The 23185-nt window shown below is 45.7% G+C and overlaps 1 protein-coding gene across 1 annotated transcript in view; it reads right to left on the bottom strand.

The window, feature by feature from the left end:
- Nucleotides 1–14586, bottom strand: part of SPDL1 (spindle apparatus coiled-coil protein 1) — a 174006-nt gene extending 159420 nt beyond the window's left edge. The window contains exon 1 of the mRNA XM_040442834.1: nt 14536–14586. The gene's annotated coding sequence lies outside the window, so the exon portion shown is untranslated. The remainder of the gene's footprint in view (nt 1–14535) is intronic.
- Nucleotides 14587–23185: the final 8599 nt, after the last annotated feature.

Genomic DNA, 23185 nt, shown 5'->3' on the forward strand with positions numbered 1-23185 from the left:
CCCCTAGAATGCCAGGGCAGTATAACTACCCCACAAGTGACCCCATTTTGGAAAGAAGACACCCCAAGGTATTCGCTGATGGGCATAGTGAGTTCATGGAAGTTTTTATTTTTTGTCACAAGTTAGTGGAATATAAGACTTTGTAAGAAAAAAAAAAAAATCATCATTTTCCACTAACTTGTGACAAAAAATATAAAATTCTAGGAACTCGCCATGCCCCTCATGGAATACCTTGGGTTGTCTCCTTTCCAAAATGGGGTCACTTGTGGGGTAGTTATACTGCCCTGGCATTTTCCAGGGGCCCTAATGTGTGGTAAGTAGGTAAATGACCTGTGAAATCCGAAAGGTGCTCTTTGGAATATGGGCCCCTTTGCCCACCTAGGCTGCAAAAAAGTGTCACACATGTGGTATCGCCGTATTCAGGAGAAGTTGGGGAATGTGTTTTGGCGTGTCATTTTACATATACCCATGCTGGGTGAGAGAAATATCTTGGCAAAAGACAACTTTTCCCATTTTTTTATACAAAGTTGGCATTTGACCAAGATATTTCTCTCACCCAGCATGGGTATATGTAAAATGACACCCCAAAACACATTCCCCAACTTCTCCTGAGTACGGCGATACCAGATGTGTAACACTTTTTTTGCAGCCTAGATGCGCAAAGGTGCCCAAATTCCTTTTAGGAGGGCATTTTTAGACATTTGGATACCAGACTTCTTCTCACGCTTTGGGGCCCCTAGAATGCCAGGGCAGTATAAATACCCCACATGTGACCCCATTTTGGAAAGAAGACACCCCAAGGTATTCAATGAGGGGCATGGCGAGTTCATAGAATTTTTTTTTTTTTGGCACAAGTTAGCGGAAATTGATATTTTTTATTTTTTTCTCACAAAGTCTCCCTTTCCGCTAACTTGGGACAAAAATTTCAATCTTTCATGGACTCAATATGCCCCTCACGGAATACCTGGGGGTGTCTTCTTTCCGAAATGGGGTCACATGTGGGGTGTTTATACTGCCCTGGCATTCTAGGGGCCCTAAAGCGTGAGAAGAAGTCTGGAATATAAATGTCTAAAAAAATTTACGCATTTGGATTCCGTGAGGGGTATGGTGAGTTCATGTGAGATTTAATTTTTTGACACAAGTTGAGACTTTGTAAGAAAAAAATAATAATTTCCGCTAACTTGGGCAAAAAAAAATGTCTGAATGGAGCCTGACAGGGGGGTGATCAATGACAGGGGGGTGATCAATGACAGGGGGGTGATCAATGACAGGGGGGTGATCAATGACAGGGGGGTGATCAATGACAGGGGGGTGATCAATGACAGGGGGGTGATCAATGACAGGGGGGTGATCAATGACAGGGGGGTGATCAGGGAGTCTATATGGGGTGATCACCCCCCTGTCATTGATCACCCCCCTATAAGGCTCAATTCAGATGTCCGTATGTGTTTTGCGGATCCGATCCATGTATCCGTGGATCCGTAAAAATCATACGGACATCTGAATGCAGCCTGACAGGGGGGGTGATCAATGACAGGGGCGGTGATCAATGACAGGGGGGTGATCAGGGAGTCTATATGGGGTGATCACCCCCCCTGGAAGGCTCCAGGGAGACGCCTGTATGTGTTTTGCGGATCCGATCCATCTATCAGTGGATCCGTAAAAATCATGCGGACGTCTGAATGGAGCTTTACAGGGGTGTGATCAATGACAGGGGGGTGATGAGGGAGTCTATATGGGGTGATCACCACAGTCATTGATCACGCCCCTGTAAGGCTCCATTCAGACGTCCGTATGCGTTTTGCGGATCCGATCCATCTATCAGTGGATCCGTAAAAATCATGCGGACGTCTGAATGGAGCTTTACAGGGGGGTGATCAATGACAGGGGGGTAATCAATGACAGGGGGGTGATCAGGGAGTCTATATGGGGTGATCAGGGGTGATCAGGGGCTAATAAGGGGTTAATAAGTGACAGGGGGGGGTGTAGTGTAGTGTAGTGGTGCTTGGTGCTACTTTACTGAGCTACCTGTGTCCTCTGGTGGTCGATCCAAACAAAGGGGACCACCAGGTAGCAGGTATATTAGACGCTGTTATCATAACAGCGTCTAATATACCTGTTAGGGGTTAAAAAAAATCACATCTCCAGCCTGCCAGCGAACGATCGCCGCTGGCAGGCTGGAGATCAACTCTCTTACCTTCCGTTCCTGTGAGCGCGCGCGCGCGTTCACAGGAAATCTCGGCTCACGCAAGATGACACCAATCGGCGTTAGTGTGACCTGGGAGCGCCGCAGAAATGACGCCTTTCGGCGTTAGTGTGACGGTAAGTGGTTAATACTGGGGGGGCACTGTGCCACCAATGATAATTAACATTTAATATACAACTACAGCCGGCGGCAGAAACACATTGCCGTCACCCTTCCCCTGACAGGGCGCTGCGATCCGCGGCAGTTAACCCATCAGGTGCGGTTAAAAGATCAACGGGAGTCTCCGAGCTGGGATCCCCGCTAATGACCACTGCACATCAGGCACCCCACTGCCCAGCAAGGCCACTTACCTGGGACCCCCACTATCAACAATTTTGTTATGCATATCAACAGTGTCAAGAAAATGTAGTAAACTTATAATGTTGGACATGGGGCCTTCCTGGGGGTTCTGAGCCATGGTGGGGAAGGGGGGGGGGGGGGGGGGTATTTGGATTGCATATTTTAACCTCTTTACCATGCCCAATCCTTTGTTCTCAGGGAAGATAAGCTGCTGCAACTTAGGCCATACTGAGAACACATGCAAGTGTTGTCCCACAAATGCATGCTACTTTCCTATTGAGCAGCTCTCATCTCACAGCGTTGCCATGTGCAGTCCGTCTTCTCAGCTCTGGGAGGAGGAGCTCAGCCCTGACAGCCTGGAGCTGGGCTGAGGCAGAAAGTGGAGGGGAGGGCTGCTTTAGATGGTGATATCTTCACAATGGTAGAAGCTAGAAATATGCAACTGGTCTTGTTTGAAAGCTGACAGTCCAGGCTTTCAGACCAGAATGACAGCTCTAGTCCAAGCAACAGAGGAGAAATTACTGCTTTTACTTTCAGCTTCAGTCGCAGCATCCTGATTTCTATCATTGATACGTTCACTTGTACTGAACATATTTATGTCATTTATTGTCTGAAAGCTTGGAATGTCAGTTTTCAGACAATACAAAGCCCATATTTCTAGCTGGTACCAAACCAGAGATATAAGCAGCTAAAGCAATGGGGGCGTTGCCGTTATACCTAGAGGTTCTACTCTCTAAGGAACCATCATGTCTCCTGCACTTTGATTGGCAGGACCAGTGTAAAGGTCCTCACTCCTGACCCTGTCAAAGTGGAAAAGGTGCTGCAGTTGCAGCAAGAGCAGAGCCTCTAGTTGTTATGGCAACATCCCCTAAAGTGTGACTGTGGCCTTAGGGAAATCAATATAACTATTGATGAAAGATGGAAAGCTCATGATTTGTGTAGAACTGGATCTCCTGAGCTTTTCCAGTTATTATAGTGCAAGGCTACTTTCACACCTGTGTTAGGTGCAGATCCGTCTGGTATCTGCACAGATGGATCCGCACCTATAATGCCGTTTGCATTATGAAGAACAAAGTCAAAACGTTTTCAATTGCACCATATTGTGTCAGTGAAAACGGATCCGTCCTCATTGACTTACATTGTAAGTCAGGACGGAACAGTTTGGCTCTGCATCGTCAGGCGGACACCAAAGCGCTCCAAGCAGCGTTTTTGGTGTCTGCCTCCAGAGCGGAATGGAGGCGGAAAGGAGCCAAATTGATGCATTCTGAACGGATCCTTATCCATTCAGAATGCATTGGGGCTGAACTGATCCGTTTTGAACCGTTTGTGAGAGCCCTGAAATGGATCTCACAAGCGGACCCAGAAACGGCAGTGTGAAAGTAGCCTAATAGGATTAGTTGGGGTTATGGGTGGTCCTCCACTCACCACACTACCCTCATCCCCAGGAGGCACATCAAGCAGGTCAGACAGTTTCATATGTACAAATCTGCTGACAGATGCCCTTTAACCCCTTATGGACCGGGCTCATTTTCACCTTAAGGGCCAGGCCATTTTTTGCAAATGTGACATGTATCACCTTATGTGTGAATAACTTTAAAACACTTTGACTTATCCAGGCCATTGTGAGACAGTTTTTTTCATCACATATTGTACTTCATGAGACTGGTAAAATGGAGTTAAAAAATAAAAAAAAAATTTATTAAAAAAAGAAACCAAATTTACCAAAAATTGGGAAAAATTAGCAAGTTTCAAAGTTTCAATTTCTCTACTTCTATAATACATAGTTAATACCTCCAAAAATAGTGATTACTTTACATTCCCCATATGTCTACTTCATGTTTGGATCATTTTGGGAATGACATTTTATTTTTTGGGGATGTTACAAGTAGGGATCGACAGATATTGATTTTTTAGGGCCGATACCGATAATTTGTAAACTTTTAGGCCGATAGCCGATAATTTATACACAAATTCCTACACAAATCTGCTGAAAATTAATATGTTTATTGTTAACGTGTATTTTTATTTATTTTTTTAAATCTTTTTCATTTATACTTAATATTTTATTATTTTGTTTTGTTTTACTAACTTTTAGCCCCCTTAGGGACTAGAACCCTTGTCCTATTCACCCTGATAGATCTCTATAAGGGTGAATAGGAGCTCACACTGTCCCTGCTGCTCTGTGCTTTGTGCACACAGCAGCATGGAGCTGAACATGGCAGCCAGGGCTTCAATAGCGTCCTGGCTGCCATGGTAACCGATCGAGCCCCAGGCTTACACTGCTGGGGCTCCGATCGGAGAAGGAGGGGAGAGGGGATCCTGTGGCCACTGCCACCAATGATTAATACTGGGTGGGGGGGCGCACTGCGCCACCAATGTTTTTACTATTGGGATGGGGGGCACTGCGCCACCAATGAAGATAAGTCTCTCATTCATATACAGGAGGCGGGAGCTGGCTGCAGAATCACATAGCCGGCTCCCGTCCTCTATGAGCTGTAGCTGCGATCCGCGGCACCTAAGGGGTTAACTACCGCGGACCGCAGCTACCGCTCATAGAGGTCGGGAGCTGGCTATGTGATTCTGCAGCCAGCTCCCGCCTCCTGTATATGAATTAATGAAAGACTCATCTTCATTGGTGGAGCGGTGGCCACAGCCCCTCCCCTCCTCTTGTCTCCTCTCCTGTCATTGGCGGCAGCAGCAGCACAGGGGGAGGGAGACACTGCTTCCTTCTCCCCTGTGCTGCGGAGGGAACACAGAGCGCTGAGAGCAGCGCGTTCTGTGTTCCCAATACGTTATCGGTATATCGGCAAAATAGATGCTGATACCGATAACGTTTAAAATCCTGAATATCGGCCGATAATATCGGTAAAACCGATAATCGGTCGATCCCTAGTTACAAGTAGGGATCGACCGATATAGATTTTTTAGAGCCGATACCGATAATCTGTTGTGGCACCTGAGGGGGTTTACTGCAGCGGATCGCAGCTACCGCTCATAGAGGTTGGGAGCCGGCTATATGATTCTGCAGCCAGCTCCCGCCTCCTGTATAAAATAGATGCCGATACCGATAGCGTTCAAAATCCTGTATATCAGCTGATAATATCGGTAAAACCGATAATCGTTTGATCCCTAGTTACAAGGCTTAGAAGCAAATCTTGAATTTTTTTTTAAATGTTCAAAAACCCACTTTTTAAAAGGGTTCAGCACTTTGTTTTAACTGATGATCTATCCTATGGATAGATCATCAGCTTCTGATCGGCGGGGGTCCGACACCCGGGACCCCCGCCGATCAGCTGTTTGAGAAGGCAGCGGTGCTCCAGCAGCGCCGCGGCCTTCTCATTGTTTACCGCAGGCCCACTGACGTCACGACTAGTATCAACTAGCGTGGACGGGGATAAGCTCTGTTCACTTAAATGGAGCTTAGCCCCGCCCACGCTAGTTGATACTAGTCATAACGTCACTGGGCCGGCGGTAAACAGTGAGAAGGCCGCGGTGCTACTGTAGCCTTCTCAAACAGCTGATCGTCAGGGGTCCCGGGTGTCGGACCCCCGCCGATCAGAAGCTAATGATCTATCCAGAGGATAGATCATCAGTTAAAACAAAGTGCAGAACCCCTTTAAGGACCAGTTCAGGTCTGAAGTCACTTTGTGAGGCTTACATAATAGAAACCACCCAAAAATTACCCCTTTCTAGAAACTACACCCCTCAAGGTATTTAAAACTGATTTTACAAACTTTGTTAACTATTTAGGTGTTCCCCATTTTTTCCAGTGACAAAGCAAGGGTTAACAAAAACACTATATTTAATGGCCCTGATTCTGTAGTTTACAGAAACACCCCACATGTGGTCATAAACTGCTGTACGGGCACAAGGTAACAAGAAATAGCTGTTTTGGCGCAGTTTTTATTTTTTGTTATTTACAGCATTCATCTGACAGGTTAGATCATGTGGTATTTTAATAGAGCAGGTTATTACGGATGCGGCAATACCTAATATGTCTACTTTTTTTTTTATTTACGTACGTTTTATACAATTATTTCATTTTTGAAACAAAAATAATAATAATCATGTTTTAGTGTCTCCATAGTCCGAAAACCATATATTTTTCAGTTTTTGGGGGATTATTTTGGGTAGGGTATGATTTTTGCGGGATGAGATGACGGTTTGATTGGCACTATTTTGGGGTGCGTATGACTTTTTGATCGCTTGCTATTACACTTTTTGCGATGTAAGGTGACAAAAATGGCTTTTTTTCTTTTTTTTTTTTTTACGGTATTCACCTGAGGGGTTAGGTCAGGGCTTGACAAATTTCCTTGGAATCTAGGAGCCAGCTAAAAAAGTTAGGAGCCGTTTTTGTTTTTTTACCTTATAAAGCCTGATTTTCAGCGACAAAAATAACACCTCTTAAATTAACATATAAAGAAGTCTAGAACCAAACAACATTGTTTATTATCATTGTACTGTGACATCAGTGTGCCTCATCTCCTCAGTCTTTATCAGTGTACTGTGACGTCACTGTGTGCATAATGCCTGCGCTGTGACGTCACTGTGTGCATAATGCCTGCGCTGCAGCTGACAGAACTGAGATCCCTTCCCCAGGATGTTTGGTCCGGGCTCATTCATCTCATACAACTGCAGCTATGAAATCCACAGCGTATTGCAGCAAATACCAGCAAAATGGATAAGATTTTACCAAAAATCCTCACACTTCATAAAATCCGCACGGAAATGAACCTACTGTGCACATTTCAAATCCGCACAGTGGTAATATATGATTTCACCATGTGTAACTGATCGTGGCTGAATTCCACAGCAAATCCACAACAGGTAATCCTCTGTGGAAAATATTTCCATTGGAATTACCCTAGGAAGACTGAGGGGGCCTTCCAGCTCTCCCATGGATTGTCACCAAGCTTTCCTGGTCTCCTAGTCCTGAGGAGAACATATCTCAGTATGGGAACATATAGAGAAGTCATCAGATGATTTAGCCATTCAGGAGTCTTATGGCAGCTCCTAGGAGAACTGTGTGGTATACAGCCTGTCACCCAGCTTTCCTGAGGAGAATATATCTCAGTATGAGAACATATAGAGAAGTTATCAGATGATTTAGCCATTCAGGAGTCTTATGGCAGCTCCTAGGAGAACTGTGTGGTATACAGCCTGTCACCCAGCTTTCCTGAGGAGAATATAACTCAGTACGGGAACATATAGAGAAGTTATCAGATGATTTAGCCATTCAGGAGTCTTATGGCAGCTCCTAGGAGAACTGTGTGGTATACAGCCTGTCACCCAGCTTTCCTGAGGAGAATATATCTCAGTATGGGAACATGTAGAGAAGTCATCAGATGATTTGGCCATTCAGTAGTCTTAGTTCTGATAGGAGCTGCAACCCGGCTTTCCAAGACTCCTGAATGGGTAAATCATATGATAACGTATCTAAATGTGTATAAATAATACCACACAGCTTTCCTAGGAGCTGCCACCCGGCTTTCTGTGTGGTATACAGGCTGTCACCCAGCTTTCCTAGAAAGGGAAAGAACTAAGAAATGGCCGAATGGTAACTGCAGGGATGGAGCACAGTGCAGGAATGGCCACCAGTTGTGGCTAGCAGGAGCTCCGGCCTAATGACGGCAGCAGGTATGCAGCTCCCCGCTGGGTTCATGGCCATGCTCGAGGCCAACTCTGCTGTAGCAGGAGCCATTACAAACTTTGAGCCTGGCGGATAAGTGCAGAGCGCATCATTTACCGCCGCAGAGCCGGCCGTGCAGGGACCTGGCAGCACTTGGTGTCCTGGGATGTTGCGCTGCCCGATCATGCCTGTATACAGCAGGAGGAATGATGATGGGCTGATTGTCTTCCCTCCACTTGTCAGCGAGTGCAGAGCCGCTTCCTGTGCTCCCGCTCTGCCTCCCCTGCCGAGCCTCTCTTACCGGGACACGGGCTCTGATGTCTGCCAGACAGTTATCACAGATAAGTATCGGCCGGGCTCCGGTAAAGGCTTCGCCATTTTTAACTGCCCTGGAGATGACACACGGCGACATCAGCACGCTGCATAAAAATAGACAGCGAGAGAGTTGCCAAACCACGATGGAGCCGAAAGCTGAGGGGTCCGGGCAGGGTGGCAGTCCGAGCCTGGGCGCAAGTGATAAAAAAAAAAAAAGGTTTCATTTTGCTCGCGGTCCTAACGCTCCAGTGGCTGCGCCCGGCTGCTGGTGAGCTGGGCCTATTTTCAAGCAGGGGCAAATACCCAGGAGCCAGGACAAAATTCCTAGTCGCCAAGGCGTCTGGGATTTGTCGCCGCGGATCAGAAACTTCCAAAAGCTCAGCAAACCGCAGGTCTGAATTGACCTGCGGTTTGCAGCGATCGCCGATACAGGGGGTGTGGGAGGGGGTCACAGGACCCCCCTCGGCATTGAGCCCGGGGTGCCTGCTGATTGATTTCAGCAGGCACCCAGTTCCGATCATCGCGCTCCTGTGTCCTTAAGTACCTGTACGCCGTGTCCGTAAGAGTTTTTTTTTTTGTTTACCGATGACCTATCCTCAGGATAGGTCATCAGTATCTGATCGGTGGGGGTCTGACACCGTGGATCCCCACAGATGAGCTGTTTTGAAAAGACAACAGCACTCCTCTCTCTGCTTTCCCTAGGCCAGGGACGACACGTTCATGTGGCCTAGAAGCAGCTCAGCCCCATTGGGGGCGTGCTTGGTGAGGAAAAAGAAGGCAGCAGCACTACAGGAGCACCTGTGCCTTCGCAAAACAGCTGATCGTCGGGGGTCCCATGTGTCAGACCCCCACTGCTCAGATACTTATGAACTATTTAGAGGATGGGTCATCAGTAAAAAATATCTTGGAAACCCTTTTAACCACCCTTAATGACCAGGTCACTTTTTACACTTCTGACCTACACTACTTTAACCGTTTATTGCTCGGTCATGCAACTTACCACCCAAATGAATTTTACCTCCTTTTCTTCTCACTAATAGAGCTTTCATTTGGTGGTATTTCATTGCTGCTGACATTTTTACTTTTTTTGTTATTAATTGAAATTTAACGATTTTTTTGCAAAAAAAATGACATTTTTCACTTTCAGTTGTAAAATTTTGCAAAAAAAACGACATCCATATATCAATTTTTCTCTAAATTTATTGTTCTACATGTCTGATAAAAAAAAAATGTTTGGGTAAAAAAAAAAAAAATGGTTTGGGTAAAAGTTATAGAATTTACAAACTATGGTACAAAAATGTGAATTTCCGCTTTTTGAAGCAGCTCTGACTTTCTGAGCACCTGTCATGTTTCCTGAGGCTTTTAATTTTTTGTCACAAGTTAGCGGAAAATTATGATTTTTTTTTTTTTTTTTTTTCCTTACAAAGTCTCATATTCCACTACCTTTTGACAAAAAATAAAAACTTCTATGAACTCACTATGCCCATCAGCGAATACCTTGGGGTGTCTTCTTTCCAAAATGGGGTCACTTGTGGGGTAGTTATACTGCCCTGTCATTCTAGGGGCCCTAATGTGTGGTAAGTAGTTTGAAATCAAAATCTGTAAAAAATGGCAGGTGAAATCCGAAAGGTGCTCTTTGGAATATGGGCCCCTTTTCCCACCTAGGCTGCAAAAAAGTGTCACACATCTGGTATCTCCGTACTCAGGAGAAGTTGGGCAATGTGTTTTGGGGTGTCCATTTACATATACCCATGCTGGGTGAGAGAAATATCTTGGCAAAAGACAACTTTTCCCATTTTTTTATACAAAGTTGGCATTTGACCAAGATATTTATCTCACCCAGCATGGGTATATGTAAAATGACACCGCAAAACACATTGCCCAACTTCTCCTGAGTACGGAGATACCACATGTGTGACACTTTTTTGCAGCCTAGGTGGGCAAAGGTGCCCACATTCCAAAGAGCACCTTTCGGATTTCACCGGCCATTTTTTACAGATTTTGATTTCAAACTACTTACCACACATTTGGGCCCCTAGAATGCCAGGGCAGTATAACTACCCCACAAGTGACCCCATTTTGGAAAGAAGACACCCCAAGGTATTCCGTGAGGGGCATGGCGAGTTCCTAGAATTTTTTATTTTTTGTCACAAGTTAGCAGAAAATTATGTTTTGTTTTTTTTGTTTTCTTACAAAGTCTCATATTCCACTAACTTGTGACAAAAAATAAAAACTTCCATGAACTCACTATGCCCATCACGAAATACCTTGGGGTGTCTTCTTTCCAAAATGGGGTCACTTGTGGGGTAGTTATACTGCCCTGTCATTCTAGGGGCCCTAATGTGTGGTAAGTAGTTTGAAATCAAAATCTGTAAAAAATGGCAGGTGAAATCCGAAAGGTGCTCTTTGGAATGTGGGCCCCTTTTCCCACCTAGGCTGCAAAAAAGTGTCACACATCTGGTATCCCCGTACTCCGGAGAAGTTGGGCAATGTGTTTTGGGGTGTCATTTTACATATACCCATGCTGGGTGAGATAAAAAAAATCATCATTTTCCGCTAACTTGTGACAAAAAATATAAAATTCTAGGAACTCACCATGCCCCTCACAGAATACCTTGGGGTGTCTACTTTCCAAAATGGGGTCACTTGTGGGGTAGTTATACTGCCCTGGCATTCTAGGGGCCCTAATGTGTGGTAAGTAGGTAAATGACCTGTGAAATCCGAAAGGTGCTCTTTGGAATGTGGGCCCCTTTGCCCACCTAGGCTGCAAAAAAGTGTCACACATGTGGTATCGCCGTATTCAGGAGAAGTTGGGGAATGTGTTTTGGGGTGTCTTTTTACATATACTCATGCTGGGTGAGAGAAATATCTTGGCAAAAGACAACTTTTCCCATTTTTTATACAAAGTTGGCATTTGACCAAGATATTTATCTCACCCAGCATGGGTATATGTAAAATGACACCCCAAAACACATTGCCCAACTTCTCCTGAGTACGGCGATACCACACGTGTGACACTTTTTTGCAGCCTAGATGCGCAAAGGGGCCCACATTCCTTTTATGAGGGCATTTTTAGACATTTGGATCCCAGACTTCTTCTCACGCTTTAGGGCCCATAGAATGCCAGGGCAGTATAAATACCCCACATGTGACCCCATTTTGGAAAGAAGACACCCTAAGGTATTCAATGAGGGGCATGGCGAGTTCATAGAAATTTTTTTTTTTTGGCACAAGTTAGCGGAAATCTTTTATTTTTTATTTTTTTCTCACAAAGTCTCCCTTTCCGCTAACTTGGGACAAAAATTTCAATCTTTCCTGGACTCAATATGCCCCTCACGAAATACCTTGTGGTGTCTTCTTTCCAAAATGGGGTCACATGTGGGGTATTTATACTGCCCTGGCATTCTAGGGGCCCTAAAGCGTGAGAAGAAGCCCGGAATATAAATGTCAAAAAAATTATACGCATTTGGATTCCGTGAGGGGTATGGTGAGTTCATGTGAGATTTTATTTTTTGACACAAGTTAGTGGAATATGAGACTTTGTAAGAAAAAAAAAAAATAATTTCCGCTAACTTGGGCCAAAAAAAATGTCTGAATGGAGCCTTACAGGGGGGTGATCAATGACAGGGGGGTGATCAATGACAGGGGGGTGATCAGGGAGTCTATATGGGGTGATCACCCCCGTCATTGATCACCCCCCTATAAGGCTCCATTCAGATGTCCGTATGTGTTTTGCGGATCCGATCCATGTATCAGTGGATCCGTAAAAATCATACGGACATCTGAATGCAGCCTTACACACCCCCCTGTGATCAATGACAGGGGGGTGATCAATGACAGGGGGGTGATCAGGTAGTCTATATGGGGTGATCACCCCCCTGTAAGGCTCCATTCAGATGTCCGTATGTGTTTTGCGGATCCGATCCATGTATCAGTGGATCCGTAAAAATCATACGGACATCTGAATGCAGCCTTACAGGGGGGTGATCAATGACAGGGGGGTGATCAGGGGTTCATAAGTGACGGGGGGGGGGGGGGGTGTAGTGTAGTGTAGTGGTGTTTGGTGCTACTTTACTGAGCTACCTGTGTCCTCTGGTGGTCGATCCAAACAAAAGGGACCACCAGAGGACCAGGTAGCAGGTATATTAGACGCTGTTATCAAAACAGCGTCTAATATACCTGTTAGGGGTTAAAAAAAATCACATCTCCAGCCTGCCAGCGAACGATCGCCGCTGGCAGGCTGGAGATCCACTCGCTTACCTTCCGTTCCTGTGAGCACGCGCGCTCACAGGAAATCTCGCGTCTCGCGAGATGACGCACGGATGCGTCCAGGAGGAATAAATCAACCACCTTCCGGACGCATCCGTGCGTTAGGCGGTCCGGAGGTGGTTATTAAAGGGGTTATCCCATCTTAGACAATGGGGGTATATCGCTAGGTTATGCCCCCATTGTCTGATACAAGGAGAACGGAGCAGAGAAAGTGGAGGAGGGCGCACTGCGCAAGCGCCCTCCGTTCATTTCTATGGAGCCGCTGAAAATAGCCGAGCGCTGGCTCGGCTATTTCCATCGGCCCCATAGAAATGAATGGGAGAGTTGGCCGTGCATGCGCGGTGCTCTCCCATTCACTTCAATGGGAGAGGCGGGGAGCTGTGCCTGGTGGTGGACGGACCCTGGAAAACCCGAGGTCATCCAGCCACAACTCTCCCCGGCTCAGTTCTCGTTGTAGGTGTGGGACCCGCACCTATAGACATATCCTAGCGATATGCCCCCATTGTCTAAAATGGGAAAACCCCTTTAAAGAATCAATGAGCCATTTTGTTTGACAGATTATTCATAATTAGCTACGGTCTGTTAGGATCTGGCTTCTTATTTTTTTCCTTGACAGGTCCATCTGATTTTTATTCTGCACTATTCTGACCTTCAAAAAGCACCAGAAACCTGACCGAAAAAAACTGGGGCTGAGTTCACACAGCGGAGCTCCAGTCAGCAGTGTAACTTACCAATCCTGGTAAAGCAATAGAAACTACAAGACCTCATTCTAAGGCGGCTTGGATGCAGACCCATTCACTTCAATGGGGCCGCACATATGCGTGTGCTGTTCGCATCTGTTGCTCCGTTCCGTGGCCCAGCAAAAAAAACATAAACGTTCCATACTTGTCCGTGCTTTGCGGACAATAATAAGCAGTTATATTAAAGGCTATCCGTGCCATTCCACAAATTGCAGAACGCACACAGACGCCATCTGTGTTTTGCGGATCCATGATTTGCCTAAGGACTCATGCACACAGGCGTTGTGCGGCCCTTCTATGCATTGGGGACTGCAATTGCAGTCCCCAATGAACGGGCAACATTCGTGTAGCAGACCGGACCCATTCAATTTGAATGGGTCCGTGGTATGACTGCACAGCAAAAAAATGAGACGTCATTTTTTTTGCGGTGCAGAACCATGGAAAGAAACACCACGGAAGCACTCCGTAGTGCTTCCGGTGTTCCGTTCCGCATCTTCGGAATTGCGGACACATTCAAGTGAACGGGTCCGCATCAGTGAAGCGGGGAGCACAAGGCCGGCGGACGTGGATTGCCGAACTGACGTTTGCATGAGGCCTAAAGGAGTCGTCCGACTTCTAAGAACACCTCACCGCGAGGCTGCAGACAGCATGCATATGAGCAATGGCAATTCTGTGGCAAATGACCGTGGCATGTCCACCCACCGTTCTATGGCGGCACAGCCTTGGAGCAGGTCTGAGATATATAATTATCTGGTCACATGCAGTGGACTGGTTACTGGCTGCAGTGGTCATGTGCTAAGAACCAGAGGAGAGCACTGGAAATGTGGGAGCTGAGGCGACCAGACCCCACTGAACCTCTGTGCAGCAAGAGCCATTGGGGTATTTCAGCACATAGACCTGCTCCAAACGCCCCTCACTTATTTGCTTCCTTGAGGGATTTATGAGATACATTAGTGACAGGACCCATCACACGTAGCGCAGCGTACTGCCCGCCACCTTCTTCATCACTTCAAGCCGCCGCCGGGAGTATTACATACCCGCTCCACCGCGCTCTCCACCGCCCACACGTTAGCCGCTCAGTTTGAAACGGTAAAGGCTAAATCCCATGACACGGAGGGACCTTGTGACGTCATGGAGGCACGTGACATACTGAAATCACGTGACCGCAAAGTGGTCGCCTCCTCATTCAGAGTAATGGCGTCTGAAGTGCTCTGTATAGGTTGAGACTAGAATGGAGTTGTTACAATGAGGTCCTCCCCCTGAAGTCAGAAATCTAGTCTGTTCACTAGAAAGCAGGCTAGAATGGGGTTGTTACAATGAGGTCCTCCTGTTCTTCATGTTACTTATATTCTTTGCATTCTTAATTCTGGAAACTGTTTTACTAGATTTATGAATTTCCTATATAATTTTTTCATATATATTTTTATCGATGCAATAGAAAAAAATCCATTCTGCTTGTTTTCACAAATACATAAAAATAGAACTAAGGGGTCATTTATTTTCAAATATATACGACCTTTTGGTGTATTTTTGGTGCAGATTTTTTCGCAAAGGTGATTTGCGGCAAAATCTAAGACTTCTTCCCCTTCCAAGTCACTTACACCAGTTCTAAATAAGGAGGAATGGCGGGGGAGGGGTGGCCCGACTGGTTTATAATTTCCTACACCAATGATGTAATTCTAAGCCGACATGATCAAATTCAGAGTTTTACAGTTGTGTTCACACAGCGCGGCCATTTTCTGTTAACACTCTCATTAATGGCTGTGTGGTTTTGCCAATAAAACATACAAGTGTCAATCAAAATGCCACTTCTAAAACCACGCCGACCACATGTATTTTAATTTCACCGTTTTATCTGCCACAGCCGACTAGATTAAGGACTTCTCAGAGAGGACCAATATTAACTCAATAAGCCACAGCAAATACAGGAGGACCTCCTTCTGCCCACTCCATTCTAGCCTGCTCTGTATAGAAAAGACTAGGTTACTGACTCCAGGAGGAGGACCTTCTTCTAATATCTCTACAGCTTATATTACTGATAGTAGAGGAGGACCTCCTTCTAACACCTCTGCAGCTTCTAGCAATGATAATAGAGGAGGACCTCCTTCTAACACCTCTGCAGCTTCTAGCAATGATAATAGAGGAGCACCTCCTTCTAACAACTCCATTCTAGCTGATTCTATAATGAACAGGCTAGATTACTGACTCCAGGAGGAGGACCTCCTTCTAATATCTCTACAGCCTATATTACTGATAGTAGAGGAGGACCTCCTTCTAACACCTCTGCAGCTTCTAGCAATGATAATAGAGGAGGACCTCCTTCTAACAACTCCATTCTAGCTGATTCTATAGTGAACGGGCTAGATTACTGACTCCAGGAGGAGGACCTCCTTCTAATATCTCTACAGCCTATATTACTGATAGTAGAGGAGGACCTCCTTCTAACACCTCTGCAGCTTCTAGCAATGATAATAGAGGAGGACCTCCTTCTAACAACTCCATTCTAGCTGATTCTATAGTGAATGGGCTAGATTACTGACTCCAGGAGGAGGACCTCCTTCTAACACCTCTACAGCTTATATTACTGATAATAGAGGAGGACCTCCTTCTAATACCTCTACATCTTATATTACTGATAATAGAGGAGGACCTCCTAACAACTCTGCAGCTTATATTACTGATAATAGAGGAGGACCTCCTTCTAACACCTCTGCAGCTTCTAGCAATGATAATAGAGGAGGACCTCCTTCTAACACCTCTGCAGCTTCTAGCAATGATAATAGAGGAGCACCTCCTTCTAACAACTCCATTCTAGCTGATTCTATAATGAACAGGCTAGATTACTGACTCCAGGAGGAGGACCTCCTTCTAATATCTCTACAGCCTATATTACTGATAGTAGAGGAGGACCTCCTTCTAACACCTCTGCAGCTTCTAGCAATGATAATAGAGGAGGACCTCCTTCTAACAACTCCATTCTAGCTGATTCTATAGTGAATGGGCTAGATTACTGACTCCAGGAGGAGGACCTCCTTCTAACACCTCTACAGCTTATATTACTGATAATAGAGGAGGACCTCCTTCTAATACCTCTACATCTTATATTACTGATAATAGAGGAGGACCTCCTAACAACTCTGCAGCTTATATTACTGATAATAGAGGAGGACCTCCTTCTAACACCTCTGCAGCTTCTAGCAATGATAATAGAGGAGGACCTCCTTCTAACACCTCTGCAGCTTCTAGCAATGATAATAGAGGAGCACCTCCTTCTAACAACTCCATTCTAGCTGATTCTATAGTGAACGGGCTAGATTACTGACTCCAGGAGGAGGACCTCCTTCTAACACCTCTACAGCTTATATTACTGATAATAGAGGAGGACCTCCTTCTAATACCTCTACAGCTTATATTACTGATAATAGAGGAGGACCTCCTAACAACTCTGCAGCTTATATTACTGATAATAGAGGAGGACCTCCTTCTAATACCTCTACAGCTTATATTACTGATAATAGAGGAGGACCTCCTAACAACTCTGCAGCTTATATTACTGATAATAGAGGAGGACCTCCTTCTAATACCTCTACAGCTTATATTACTGATAATAGAGGAGGACCTCCTAACAACTCTGCAGCTTATATTACTGATAATAGAGGAGGACCTCCTTCTAACACCTCTGCAGCTTCTAGCAATGATAATAGAGGAGGACCTCCTTCTAACACCTCTGCAGCTTCTAGCAATGATAATAGAGGAGCACCTCCTTCTAACAACTCCATTCTAGCTGATTCTATAGTGAACGGGCTAGATTACCGACTCCAGGAGGAGGACCTCCTTCTAACACCTCTACAGCTTATATTACTGATAATAGAGGAGGACCTCCTTCTAATACCTCTACAGCTTATATTACTGATAATAGAGGAGGACCTCCTAACAACTCTGCAGCTTATATTACTGATAATAGAGGAGGACCTCCTTCTAATACCTCTACAGCTTATATTACTGATAATAGAGGAGGACCTCCTAACAACTCTGCAGCTTATATTACTGATAATAGAGGAGGACCTCCTTCTAATACCTCTACAGCTTATATTACTGATAATAGAGGAGGACCTCCTAACAACTCTGCAGCTTATATTACTGAAAATAGAGGAGGACCTCCTTCTAACACCTCTGCAGCTTCTAGCAATGATAATAGAGGAGGACCTCCTTCTAACAACTCCATTCTAGCTGATTCTATAGTGAACAGGCTAGATTACTGACTCCAGGAGGAGGACCTCCTTCTAACACCTCTAAAGCATATCCTACTGGCTCCAGGAGGACCTCCTCCTAACATTCCTATTCTACCATATTACTGGCTCCAGAAGGAGGACCTTATTTCTCCCACTATTCTAATAAGGGTCCATGCACATAAACATATGCCATCTGAGATATACAGTCCGTGAGCAGGGCATATGTCCCAGAGCGCATAGCTTCATAGTTTACTTTAATGCAGTGCACATCGAGCGACCCGCAGGACTACCGTCCCAGACTCGTATTATCATGGGACATGATTGATGCCGCTCTGGGACATATGGCCTGCTCATGAACGCTATGTCTCGGAAGGCACACGTCTGTGTGCATGGGCCCTAAAATGCAGTTGTTAGGAGGAGGTCCACACTTTGTAGTCAGTAATATATTAGAATGGAGTTGTTAGCAGGAGGTCCTTCTCTATTATCAGTAGTATAAGCTGTAGCGTTTTTAGAAGGAGTTCCTCCTCTTGGAATAATTGTTCTAAAAAAGTTTCCTTGAGAATGTAAAGAATTTAATATCAAGAACAGGAGAACCGCCTCCTAACAACTCCATTCTAGCCTGCTTCATAGTTAGTGAGCAGACTAGATTTCTGACTTCGGGGGGGTTTACAGGACCTCCTAACAACTCCATCCTAGTCTCAGTATTCTAGCCTGTTCAGCGTGGAGCATGCTAGAATGGAGTTGTTAGCAGGAGGTCCCGTAACCCTCCCCCCCCCCCCCCCAGGTCATAAATCTAGCCTGCTCAATAACTATAAAGCAGGCTAGAAAGGAGGAGTTGTTAGGAAGAGGTTCTCCTGTTCTTGATGTTATTAAATACCTTACATTCTCAATTAAGTAAATAGTTTTACTATTAACAATTTACCTTTATTATTTTCTTGTATATTTTTTCTATGCAATCTGATGCCACTGAGTGTTTGATATCCGAAGCTTGTCTTCATGCTGCAGATATCAAAAACTGATTAAAAACCTTTCCATAGAAAAGAGCCTCACCCCCCACCATTTTCTTTGATTTCACATAAAATGTTATACGAATGTAGTGTGAGGCGGGTGTGCAGTTGGCCTCCTCTACCACCTCACCCTCCATTCCTGACAATTTTCAGAGCTCTGGTTACCATGTAGTGGGCAGAATAATATGTGGGTGTTCTGTATAGGCCCTATTGTAATTTGATATATATATATATATTTTGGTGATGTGATCTTGGGGGGGTGTATCTCACCTGGTGGTTCAGTCTCACTGGGTGAGGTAGCTGAAATGCAGAAAAGTACTGCATCAGTAAGGCATAGCTTGCTGGAAATTGGTTAAAGTTGTATGGGCTGGATTTCTTTGGACTGGGAGTCAGGTTGGTAGCGTGAAACAACTGAAAATATGTCATATTCTAGGTTCTTCAAAGTAGCCACCTTTTGCTTTGATTACTGCTTTGCACACTCTTGGCATTCTCTTGATGAGCTTCAAGAGGTAGTCCCCTGAAATGGTCTTCCAACAGTCTTGAAGGAGTTCCCAGAGATGCTTAGCACTTGTTGGCCCTTTTGCCTTCACTCTGCGGTCCAGCTCACCCCAAACCTTCTCGATCGGGTTCAGGTCCGGTGACTGTGGAGGCCAGGTCATCTGGCGCAGCACCCCATCACTCTCCTTCATGGTCAAATAACCCTTACACAGCCTGGAGGTGTGTTTGGGGTCATTGTCCTGTTGAAAAATAAATGATGGTCCAACTAAACGCAAACCGGATGGAATAGCATGCCGCTGCAAGATGCTGTGGTAGCCATGCTGGTTCAGTATGCCTTCAATTTTGAATAAATCCCCAACAGTGTCACCAGCAAAGCCCCCCCACACCATCACACCTCCATGCTTCACGGTGGGAACCAGGCATGTAGAGTCCATCCGTTCACCTTTTCTGCGTCGCACAAAGACACGGTGGTTGGAACCAAAGATCTCAAATTTGGACTCATCAGACCAAAAGCACAGATTTCCACTGGTCTAATGTCCATTCCTTTAATATATATATATATATATATATATACACATACATATATACACACACACACACACATACATACACACACACACATACATACAAAAATTAAAGTCACATACTTGATTTATTAAATATATGCTTTATTTAAAAACTTTTCAATAAATCCCATTTGTCCTGTGTGTGCATAGATATAACTGCAGGGCGTCTGTATATCTGAGAACACTGCACCTTAACGTAAATTGTAGACATGTTCTGAGAGACCAATAATAAAATTTAGTTGTCTATTTTCAGCCACCCAACACCAAAGAGAAAAAAAGTGAGAAACCGTTATTAAAGTGTTTGTTACCTACATTTCAGAACCATTTACAGTTTTATACATTAAATACAGACTTGCATATGAAAAAAGTTATGCCACTTTCACCAATTTGATCAGTTTGTTTACCTACAAGAAATAAAAGATAAAGTTAGATACTTTAAGTATATAAAATTGGCTATTTGCCTCTTGTTCCTGGTAACCCTGCCTCCATACGCAAGACAGCTGAAGTGACTGAAATATGAGGGATGTCGTTTTTAAACCAAGTGCATGTAGGCCAAGTTCAGTCGCTGTATTCACAGTGCGCTTATCTGTGTCCAGTTTTAGGCTCCCTGTCCTCCGTCTGACGCAGGGCCTGAATGGACTCAGCTCCCTCTCATACAGCAGCCCTGTGCAGGGAGAGTCACCATCTCTCCACAGCAGATGACATGAAGTTTATTTTGTATTGGCTGCGGAATCGGAGGGAGTATTGCCTAACATGGTCAGGTGTGGCCTAGTGGGGTCAGGCGCCCTAAGCCTAGAGTATGGGCACCCTAAGGTAGAGAAGCAAGGCTGGATTAGGACAGCACATTTAGGACACTGCTTCCAAACTAGGGCTAGCCTGTGTCTGCTGTAAGGCCGGAGTCTAGACGCTGTGGTGTATGGGCACATGAGCACTGCCATTATGCCATCTGAATCCAGGGGAATTACACAAGTAAAGTGCCAATGGCACACTGGAATGCACCCACACCGCCATAGAAACACTGCTATGCCGTTAAGCTGACATCACCAATTTGAATCCCAGCTAAGGGTGCTTACACAGGACTAGGGCTGCAGCTAACGATTATTTGAATAATCGATTAGTTGTCGATAATTTAATCGATCGGGGGAAAAAAAAACAAAAAAAAAAACAGAGAGGTTTATATGATTTTACTTGAAAAATTATGTTCAAAGGCCATATTAAAACAAATTGTGGACGACACTGTTATGGAGAGGGGGTCCTGTGCCCAGATCCCATTCCCATAACAGTGCCATAGACCGATCCCCCCTCCCCATAGCAGTGCACCGATCCCCCCCTCCCCATAACAGCCCCGGCCCCGCTGCTCACAGCATCTTTATTTTACCTTACATTGACGCTCCAGTAACAGGCAGAGCTGACGGCGGCGTAACGTCACTCACGAGACGCACCTGCTCCGCCCACTTTATGAATGAAGGAGGCGGAGCATGCGCGTCACATGAGTAAGTGACGTTACACCGCCGTCCGCTCTGCCCGTTACTGGAGCGTCATTGTAAGCAAAATGACAATTTAGATAATGAGGGTGACCACCTGAGTCAAACAGAAGAATTATGTAATGAGTGGTCAGAATAAAACTTAACGTTTAATTAGAATATTTAGAAAGAATGGGTCCCAAAATAAGAGATATCAACAAATTATATAAATATATACAGTCGGAGTACCACGGCGGTTCGCCAGACAGATGTAAATAGTGCCAAAACCAAATATACACTAATGTAAGATGCTCGGCGGCCGGTTATCATCGTGGTGCCGCCGAGCATCTTACATTAGTGTATATTTGGTTTTGGCACTATTTACATCTGTCTGGCGAACCGCCGTGGTACTCCGACTGTATATATTTATATAATTTGTTGATATCTCTTATTTTGGGACCCATTCTTTCTAAATATTCTAATTAAACGTTAAGTTTTATTCTGACCACTCATTACATAATTCTAGCGTCATTGTAAGGTAAAATAAAGATGCGGTGACTTAAAGTAAACCGCCCGGCGCCCGCCCGCATAGCAACGAATCGGCGATTATTCGATAACTGGATTTGTCGTTATAATCGATTACATCGATTAATCGTTGCAGCCCTACACGGGACTTCAGCTCTTCTGACACAATCCTGCTGTGTCTTTAGGACAGATTCTGCCACCTAGACATGACAAGCAGCGACACAACAAGCCCTTCTATATAGTGTGTAGTGCGTCATACAGCATACTTCCTGCTATCAGACTGTACAGCAGTGGGCACTGGAGTGCTTGTCTCCTCCGGCTCTGCTGGATGGCAACCCCTCTGCTCTCAAGAACAAAATCTATTGGGTGAATACACATCAATGTTACCACACACCAGCTACAAGATACACCCAGCCCCATACACAGAGGCTTACACCCCCCCTTATTGATCTGCCCCCTCTCCAATACACCCCATAAAGCCCCCCCTCCCACAGATCTACATCCTCATGACCCCAGAATACACCACATGCCCCCCCTCACGGACTGACCCCCCCCCCATAACCCCTTCACAGATCTGCACCCTCATGTCCCCAGAATACACCCACATGCCTACCCCCCCTCACAGATTAACCCCCCCCCCACAGACCTACACCCACATGGCGCCAGAATACACCACATGCCCCCCCCTCACAGATTGACCCCCCCATAGATCTTCACCCTAATGACCCCAGAATACACCACATGCCCCTCCATAGATCTGCACCCTCATGGTAACAGAATACACCACATGCCGCCGCCCCCCCCCCCCCCACAGATCTGCACCCTCATGGTACCAGAATACACTACATGCCCCCCCCCCCTTGGAGATTGACCCCCCCACACACAGATATGCACCCTCATGGCCCCAGAATACACCCACATGCCCCCCCCCCATAGATCTGCACCCTCATGGCTCCAGAATACACCCACATGCCCCCCCCCATAGATCTGCACCCTCATGGCGCCAGAATACACCCACATGCCCCCCCCCCCATAGATCTGCACCCTCATGGCGCCAGAATACACCCACATGCCCCCCCCCCCATAGATCTGCACCCTCACATGCTGTGTGGGGGGGGGGGGGGGGGTTGAAGGGGGGGGGGGGGGACTGCAGCATTTCTGTATCATGTGTGCACACCCATGGGCTGGATTCACACAGTGCTGTGAATCTGATTACGGAATTTGCTATGTTGGAAATGTGAATCCTGCTAATCAGAGGCTGCTGATGGCAAAGCCACAGCGGTGGCCGATTCTAGCTTTTCTGATGCCTGAGGCGAAAAATGAAATGGCGCCGCCCCTTCCCACCCGCTGGACGGGAAGGGGGGAGTCTTGTGGCTGCCCCAGTGCCCCATACAGT

Source organism: Bufo bufo, chromosome 1 (assembly GCF_905171765.1).
Source record: "Bufo bufo chromosome 1, aBufBuf1.1, whole genome shotgun sequence".
In the NCBI taxonomy this organism is placed as follows: Eukaryota; Metazoa; Chordata; class Amphibia; order Anura; family Bufonidae; genus Bufo; species Bufo bufo.